This window comes from Sinocyclocheilus rhinocerous, unplaced genomic scaffold, assembly GCF_001515625.1.
Source record: "Sinocyclocheilus rhinocerous isolate Xijiao unplaced genomic scaffold, SAMN03320098_v1.1 scaffold146, whole genome shotgun sequence".
Taxonomy (NCBI): Eukaryota; Metazoa; Chordata; class Actinopteri; order Cypriniformes; family Cyprinidae; genus Sinocyclocheilus; species Sinocyclocheilus rhinocerous.
This window is the reverse complement of record NW_015649783.1, coordinates 153,227-162,432: the sequence shown is the minus strand read 5'-3', so window position 1 is coordinate 162,432 and position 9,206 is coordinate 153,227. Positions and strand designations below refer to the sequence as shown.

At 37.9% G+C, this 9,206-nt stretch overlaps 1 long non-coding RNA gene across 1 annotated transcript in view; it reads right to left on the bottom strand.

Annotated features, from left to right (window-relative positions):
- The window catches only part of LOC107710975 (uncharacterized), an 11,851-nt gene extending 10,350 nt beyond the window's left edge, over positions 1 to 1,501 (bottom strand). The window contains exon 1 of the long non-coding RNA XR_001636655.1: positions 1,449 to 1,501. This is a non-coding gene — a long non-coding RNA (uncharacterized LOC107710975). The remainder of the gene's footprint in view (positions 1 to 1,448) is intronic.
- Between the last annotated feature and the right edge of the window lie 7,705 nt (positions 1,502 to 9,206).

Here is a 9,206-nt window from a genome sequence, read left to right as displayed (position 1 = left end):
AGGGGTGTAACATTTCCGTCTCACGCTTGAGGTATTCGGCCAATCATAACGCACTGGATAGCTGGCCAATCAGAGCACACCTTGCTTTTTAGACCGCAAGCTTTGTAAAAATCGACGCGTTTCAGAAAGGCGGGGCATAGAGGAGAAACAATAATGTACAGTATGTGGAAAATAATGTGTTATTTGAACCTTAAACCGCATAAACACATTTCATTACACCAAATACACAGAATAATGTTATTTTTTAGCAACGTCATGTGACCCCTTTAAACTGACTGTCAATGATTTTTCTATGTGAATATATATTTTAAATGTAATTTATTCCTGTGACGGCAAAGTCGAATTTCCAGCATCATTACTCCAGTCTTCAGTGTCACATGATCCTTCAGAAATCATTCTAATATACTGATTTGCTACTTAAACATTTTTGCTTATTATCAATGTTGAACACAGTTGTGTGGCTTTATGTTTTAGTGGAAAGATTATTTGATGAATAGAAAGTACAAAAGAACATTGTTTACTTGAAATAGAAATGTTATCTAACATTATAAATGTCTTCATTGTCACATTTGATCAATTTAATAGGCTACATCATTGCTGAATAAAAGTAGCCTATTAATTTCTTCCAAACTATTAAATGGTCATAATTGGTTCGCAAAGCAGTCTGAACGACTCGTTATGTGAATCGCAAAAGAACAAAGTCCAAAAGAATAGCATTTATTTTAAATAGAAATCTTTTGTAACATTATAAATGTCTGTCACTTTTAAACAATGTAATGTATCCTTTCTTAATTAAATTAGCTAGGCTATTAATTTCTTTGAAACGTTTTAAAGTTTGCATTCACTTTCACTCTGAACATCATGAGCGAATGAATACTCCCAGCACATGACTGTCGTTTTCTCACACAGATTTCAATCAAATATCGCTCTGCGGTTTCCCTTGCTGGAGGCTTGACGTCTTTCCTCCTCTGTGGCATTGTGGGATACGTCTGTCTGAGGCAGATGGCCGCAGCTCTGCATATCTAAGAGAGCTCTTGATGAGGAAAGTTGAACAAAGGCTGACCGGCCTGAGCTCTGCACTCCTGGGTTTAATTAGGAAGTATGTGCGCGCGTGTGTGGTACAGCAACAATGGTTGAGCGGGGTAAAAAGTACACGCCGATCGATTAGCGACAGCCAGAGCTCTGCTTCACAGCGGACGGTCTGCGGTTAACGCTCGCTCACTCACTCGCTGGCCTCACGGGAATAGCGCAGCTCAATGCGGAGGCAGAATTGATGGAAATCATTCAAAAAGCCATTGTTTCATAAGAGCCTTACCACCTTCCAGCTCAGCACACAATGACTCCATAATGCTTATCCGTCTCCATAAACACACACACGCATTGGGAAACTTACTTTGAATGAATCGTGCACTCTTTATCCACATTATTTTTAATGTAAGCCCACTTACCTTAATGGCACGGCCATTTGTAATTTGAACGTATGCAAGTCAGAGTTTGTCTTACTATTGGGAGAAAGTGTGCCGTAATAACCAATCACATTACAGCCTTGACGTCACTGAATTTCAGTCAGAGTTGTGCGACACTCAATCAGCGTTTACGGATACCATTTGAATGAATGAGAAGTGCCGTAAACTGAATCCAACCTGTCACAAAAAGTCAGTGACTTCTCTTATAAAACAGCATTATTTTCGTGGTAAACTCTAAAAATAGTTCAATCTAAAATTATTGTTTAGTGTAAAACATGTTGAAGATTAGCAGATAGGCTGTCGATTCATTAAATGATATGTTTGCTCTAAAAAGCTGTTTATTCAGCATAGTGAAGCCTCTCCTGCACTGACATCCATTCAAAAAAACGACCTCTGGTCTCCTTTCCCACACAGTGCCAAAGTGGAAGCGTTAGCATTAGCCTTTACGCTTTTTTGGCTAAAGGTTGCAGGCTTGCCTTCTAGTGGCTTTGCGTGAGTCTTCCGTTATCATTCGCTTCCTGTTGTTTTAGCTGTACAAAAACCATCTGTTATTGCAATATCTGATATTGCAAATTGGTTTTTGCTTCGTTTTAGCTATGTTTCTTCTAGTGATTTACCTATAGCGGCTATTGATTAGGAAGTCTCGCAACTTCACAGAAAGTAGATTACTTCCACTTTTCAAAATAAGGTGGATGATGTTTAGATATGGACTAAATGGATTATGCAGATCATGTGTCTGTAAAAATACTGTCAAAAACTGTGCTAATGGCAATTAACTTGTTTTTGTGGGTCAGTTCTGCATGCTGGTTGTGTGTTTGCTAACAAGTTGCTACATAAGATGTCTATGGATGTCCCATTCATCAAACAGCCATCCTTTCTTGCGCTAGTTGTACTGCTTGTTTAGCAACTTACATTTTAAAGCACACAACAGTGTCAAAATTCACATTTGAGGTATAAATGTCATTTGTGTTGTAGAATGAAATGTGAAGATGATCTCAGTAATTTAGAGTAGTAATTAACCTGTAAATGGAGAACCGTTATTCTAAAGACCCATAAGTTGGACCAGGTAAATAGTGCTGGATTTTATGAATAAAACACATTGAAAATGAGCCTAGTGTACACAGAGCAACATTTCAGTAAAACAGCTTTCCTTTGGGATTTTGTTTTTGCAATGCTGAACTGCATTTCCAAAGACATGCTTCTAGACGAAAGTTGAGAAATCACTGTGTGTTCATTGTGGTTTATGACATTAAGCTTGACTCTTGCAATACTGTGTATTCACTGAACAGCTGTGCCAATTTGTAGTATTTTAAGGGGAAATCAATGTCTCTTTGGTACAGTTTTTGCCATGCATATTTTTCATTCTGTTGGGCATAAACATATATTTGTTATTCTCAGTTATGTTTAATTTAATTATCAATGTTGTTTCAGATGTTTCTGTTAAAGCAAATAGTAATAGTAAAGGGATACTCCATGAGGGCATCTCAGATCATTTGAGAAATCTTAGCAAATCTGATCAGTTTGAGGCATTATTAACAGGATGCACATGAGATTGGGCTCATTTTCCAAGAATAAACATTTGAGAAGCAGGACTCATTTTGCCAATATGATTGAGATATTAAAGAGTCGATTTCTCAGCTTTCAACCAGAGACACACAGAGCTCTGCCAGCTTTTTCTTTTGAAATGAAGATCGCTGTTGCAACACCGTAATTGCAATTCAGAGAGTTCAGAGCTCTGCGAAGTCAAAGGGCTCGAGTTTATTTTGAAGCCTATAATGAAAACCGCACTTTCTCTTATTCCTTCCTTCCTGTTCTTTGTCTTTATGGCTTTTATTCACAATCAAAGAGAGGAAGAGAACTAGGGAGTCACCCTGAATGAAGTGAAATGGATGACAGTAACTTCGCTCAGATCAGTGAGACGTGTTTTAATCAGCATTCATCCTGAATATACACCAGTTCAGAGTCGTGTCACTGCCAGGAACCGTCTGGCACGGGAAGTGAAGCGATCCCACGCTGAGATCTTCCATCCCTGCAGCTATACGACAGAGTTTTCGGCACATTAATTGGCCGTCCTGTCTCTCGGAGAGACACTAAAGCAGATCTATTAGCTCTGAAAACGCCTCCCGTTCAGTTCTGTGCATTTCAGACTCAGGTCAGACTGTTTTTCTTGTGTGTTGAATCGACGCTCAGAAACAGCAGGAGTGATGCTTCGCTCTGTTAGAAACACAATACAACAGGATGACAGATAACTTTTCCGTTTTTTGCCAACTTTTAATGGACAGGCAAAATGCATTCCCGCAAAGGAGGGCTTTACATTGTCGTGTTTAAAGAGCAGAGCTAAAGGTCACTCCAGCTAAAGGTCTTTCTCCCTGTATTTACTCGAGTTCACTCTGCTCTCATTTTACTGATGTCAAAGGTCAGACAAGAGCCCAAAACAGAGACCTATAAATGCTGATAGAAAACAGGATTCATATGCAGTTGTGATCATTGCTCAGATGTTTTATTGTGCAGAGTTTGCTCTTTCATATTTCTGGTTATCTAATGGGGATCTTAGTTATATTAGAAATGTATGAATTGTATTATGTCTCAGATGTTGCTCCTAAAATTCATGCAGTGACAATTACTGGTACATTACTGAGCATTTAACCCTGGTTTAATGTAATTCTGATTCATATTGTTCCATGTTTCACATTAGTTTATCCTGGGTTAGAAATGCAACATGACTCACAGAGAGAGATGCTAAATATATTTTATTTATATTTATTAAAATAATTTATGCTAATATAGTCAACATTTGTATAAATATATGAATATAATATATAATATACAAGAATCTAATTTATGTCATTGTTATGTATATATATATATATAGAGAGAGAGAGAGAGAGAGAGAGAGAATTATATTTTAATTTAATTACAAATTAATAATACAAATATTGTTTATTATACAAGTAATATTAATATCAATTAATATAATTAGTATTATATTACTAAACATTTATCTATACAATTTTATTATGCCAAGTTGATTATCAGAAGATTAAATTTAATAATTCTTTAAAATCAATCTTTTTCATTTAGTTCCTCTGAAAAAAAAATAGTCCTTTAATTAGTCATGCAATTTATGAGTCTCTCTCTGGATTCATTGTTTGCTGGCAGCAGTGAGCTTTTTCGATCTGCTGATTCCTTGCAGTCAGGTGAAGAAATGGCTGGAGGAAGTGATGTCGTGGGACGCCCCTCTATGTCAGAAAGAGATGAGGCACAAACACTGAGCCACCCCTCATCCTGGCCCCAGATCTGAGTCCCCGGGGTCACAGCAGTGATATTTCACCAGAGAGAGAGAGAGAGATTTTGGCTTGTGTTCAGGAACCCCCTGCTGCTCCTATGAGCATGAGTCAGTTAATCAAATTAAACACAAAGACATGGAGATGCTAGAGTTAAACCACATGTTTGCCTCAGTCTTTTGTAATATTTATAATTGTTATTTGTATCTATTTATAATATTCCTTCATTTACATTCACAAATAACCAGCTTGTCGTTTTTTTGTCATTTGACAATAAAATCTGTGCTCAGCTCAGATGTGTCTCTTTTTGTGGCTTTTTCTCAAAAGAGTTATTGTGGTTTGGCAACTTTGACAAACTTCATCAACTTTGACATCAACTTTGTCTCATGTTTCTTCTAAACATTTTAAGAAATAAAGATAGGTGCATTTTTCACATGTACAGAATTTGATGAGAAACAGTTGATTTATTTTCGAGACTGGTTTCTGAGCACAGTTTGAGACATTAGACATCTACACAGGACACAGGTGAGATTACTATGGAAATATTACATTATAAATAAAATTCCCAAATGAGATCTCTTAAATGTCTTGATTGCTTCTCATTAGGATTGAATGTAGAGCAAATTGAGATTTTTGTGCTTTAAATTTTTAGGTGAGAAAAAGAAATCTCACACATTTCTCTAGATTTTATTTTTTAAATCTCAGTATGAACATCTCTCAGTAAATTATCTGAGATGCTGTGTCTTTTTGTCACATTCAGTGTTGTTATTGTAACCTAAAACTATTTTAAATAAAAATAGTTTGAGGCAATTGAAATAAATCTGAAATATATGGAAGCCTGTTTCTGCCACTGAATTAAAAAAAAAAAAAAAAAACCCTGTACCAATAAAAGACAAACCAATATTTATAAAAGTGCTCTATCTTTGGTCAGTTCCTCTGTCCTGATCAACCTGGCACAACCCAGTGTGAACATTTCTGTGTGTAATTCTTACTGTTATATAAAGTGATGACATGCAGGCAGTTGAGCAGTTGTCGCTTGTACTCATGGATTCTTTTGACCTGGATGTCGAAGATGGACTCAGGATTTATCTTTACTTTGTACTCACTCTCCAGATATGCTGCAAACTTCAGCTTATTCTCCTAAAAATTAATAAACAAATAAGTAATTGCAAGTTTACATCTAACAAACTTTTTCTCAGAACTGTGTGATAGAAACTCGGAATTGCAAGTTATAAAGTCAGAATTGTGAGATATAAACTCACAATTGTTACTTTTTTCTCACAATTGTGAGTTTATATCTTGCAATTCTAAATTTGCTCAATTGTAAGTTATAAAGTTCAGTTCTGAGGAAAAAAGACTTACAGTTTTCTTACAATTATCAGTTTATATCTTGCAATTCTGAGAAATAAAAAAGTCAGAATTGTGAGATGTAAATTTGCAATTCCAAGAAAAAATGTCAGAATTGTGAGATAACATTTCCAAATTACCTTTTTTATTTTTATTCAGTGGCGGAAACAAGCTTCCATAGAAATAAACTTAAATATGAATATTAGAATAAAAACTCTGCTAAAAGTAATATTTAAGTGCTTTTGCACTTGGAAGTACTAAATATACAAAACGTAGCATAAAAAAAAATAAAATTCTAAATTATATATAATTTAGTTTTATATATGTACATTATGAAGGACAAAAGTGCAGCAAAATTATTAAACCTTAAAATAAAAACTGAACAGTAATAAAAACCCTTTCACAAATTTTCATAAATAATAGTATATAATATAACACTGGTCTAATTAGTGTTATTTTTAATTCTCCAAAGGACTTTCCAGAAGTTGCTGCACGGCAGTGTGACCGTGGAGAGAAGAAGACATCTTACTGGGCGTCAAACATCTGATCTATGTGTCAGGTGTCAGGCCGTCTCTACTGTCTGCTGTGTGTCCACTCGGTTGTGAGGGACGTTGGCCATCGAATCTGACGAAGTGTGTTGTGGATGCTCCTCTGACGCAAACAAACGTTGAGTTGTAGTGTCTGGTGTCAGGGAAACGCATAGCAACGCAAATGCTGCCTATAAATACATCTCTAAGTCCGGCTATTTTAAACCGTCATGTCGAAGCGAGCAGTTCAAGGCCACAAGATCACCTATAGAGAATTAATATAGCACTGATGGAGTCAGGGGAACTACAGCTGCACTGCTTTAACAGTTCGCTGGTTTGTGGTTTTCTACACAAATAGAATTTTTTTTGGTTTAGCGTTCTAAACAAAAATACCAAATCTGTGTGTTTCATATTCAGTAAACTACATGTGCAACTATTTACCATTTTTATGCCGACGTGATGCTAAAGTTTTGTAGGTGGTTGCCAAGGTTTTTCTATGGTGTTCTGAGTGGTTAGAACATTGCTGTGTGGTTATCAGGGTGTTCTTGGCAGTTTCCATGGAATTGATATGGTGTTCTGAGTGTTTAGAGCATTGTATTGTGGTTGTGAGGGTGTTCTGAGCAGTTTCCAGGCCGTTGCTATGCTTTTCTGGGTGGTTAGAGCATTGCTATGTGGTTGCTAGGGTGTTCTGGGCAGTTTCCATGGCATTGCTATGGTTTTCTGAGTAGTTTCCAGGGTGTTGCTATGGTTTCCTGAGTGGTTAGAGCATTGCTATGTGGTTGCTAGGGTGTTCTGGGCAGTTTCCATGGCATTGCTATGGTGTTCTGAGTGTTTAAAGCATTGTCTTGTGGTTGTGAGGGTGTTCTGAGCAGTTTCCAGGGTGTTGCTATGGTTTCCTGAGTGGTTAGAGCATTGCTATGTGGTTGCTAGGGTGTTCTGGGCAGTTTCCATGGCATTGCTATGATTTTCTGAGTGGTTAGAACATTGCTGTGTGGTTACCAGGGTGTTCTTGGCAGTTTCCATGGAATTGCTATGGTGTTCTGAGTAGCTTCCAGGGTGTTGCTATGGTTTCCTGAGTGGTTAGAGCATTGCTATGTGGTTGCTAGGGTGTTCTGGGCAGTTTCCATGGCATTGCTATGGTGTTCTGAGTGTTTAGAGCACTGTTTTGTGGCTGTGAGTGTGTTCTGAGCAGTTTCCAGGGTGCTGCTATGGTTTTCTGAGTGGTTAGAGCATTGCTATGTGGTTGCTAGGGTGTTCTGGGCAGTTTCCATGGCATTGCTATGGTTTTCTGAGAGGTTAGAACATTGCCATGTGGTTGATAGGGTGTTTCGGGTTGTTGTCAGGGTGTTGCTTTGATGTGTCTAATGTGTTCTGACTGGTTGCGATGCTGTTTCTATGGTGTTCTGGGCAGTTTCCAGGGTGTTGCTATGGTGTTCTGAGTGGTTAGAGCATTGCTATGTGGTTGCTAGGGTGTTCAGGTTTGTTGTCAGGGTGTTGCTTTGATGTGTCTAAAGTGTTCTTTCTGGTTTCTATGCAGTTGCTAGGGTGTTCAGGTTTCTTGTCAGAGTGTTGCATTGATGTGTTTAAGGTGTTCTGACTGGTTGCTATGCAGTTGCTAGGGTGTTGCTATAATGTTCTGAGTTTGTAGAACACTGCAATGCGGGTTCTACGGTGTTCACGTCGGACATGATGCTAAAGTGTTGTAGGTGGTTACCAGGGTGTTGCTATGGTGTTGTGAGTGGTTAGAGCATTGCTATGCAGTTGCTAAGATGTTCAGGGTTGTTGTCAGGGTGTTGCTTTGATGTGTCTAAGGTGTTCTAAGTGGTTGTGAGAGCATTGCTATGCAGTTTCTAGGGTTTTCCAGGCAGTTGCCAGGGTGCTGTTTGTGGTTACCAAACATCATAGCAACTTTGTGCATTCTATTTGAGTATGTGTTATAGATGTGAATTTCCCAAACTGTTTGCTTTAACCCTTTGACGCGTACGATCACACCGGTGTGATTAGAACGTTCAGCATGTCATGCGATCAACTGCTAAATTCAAATCTACTTACACGCTTTTCCCTGAGTCAGAGACGGACATGTTCAGCGTTTGTCATATTATCACAACTATTCAGTATTTTTTAGGTTTCAGATGTTTAAATACACATAAGTATTAGCAAAACAATACGATCACGTACGTGATACAGAAAGTGGCTGTCACACGGCATGTGAGTACTAAACTAACACTGTACTGGACGTGACAGTTGTCGTGTTGCGCCACAACAGTCTGTCAACACTGGACGCGACAAAGCGGCTGTTAAAAATCATTTGTACTTTGTGTCAGTACATCATAAATATAACGAGGCATCAGTTTACTGTCGGGGATTTGTCATGTTGCGCCGTGCCGCATCCAGTGTAGACAGCATCACTGATTATAATGGGTTCTATTGTATTTTGTCGCAGCACACCACTCGCATCTGGTGTAGACAAGGTTCTTTTCATGTCTTATTGCGCTTAAACTGTCAAATACACACCAGTTTATGTTAAAAACACATAAGTTAGTCAGTTAAACACACATAAACAGTTGGTTATGTCTGTAAAG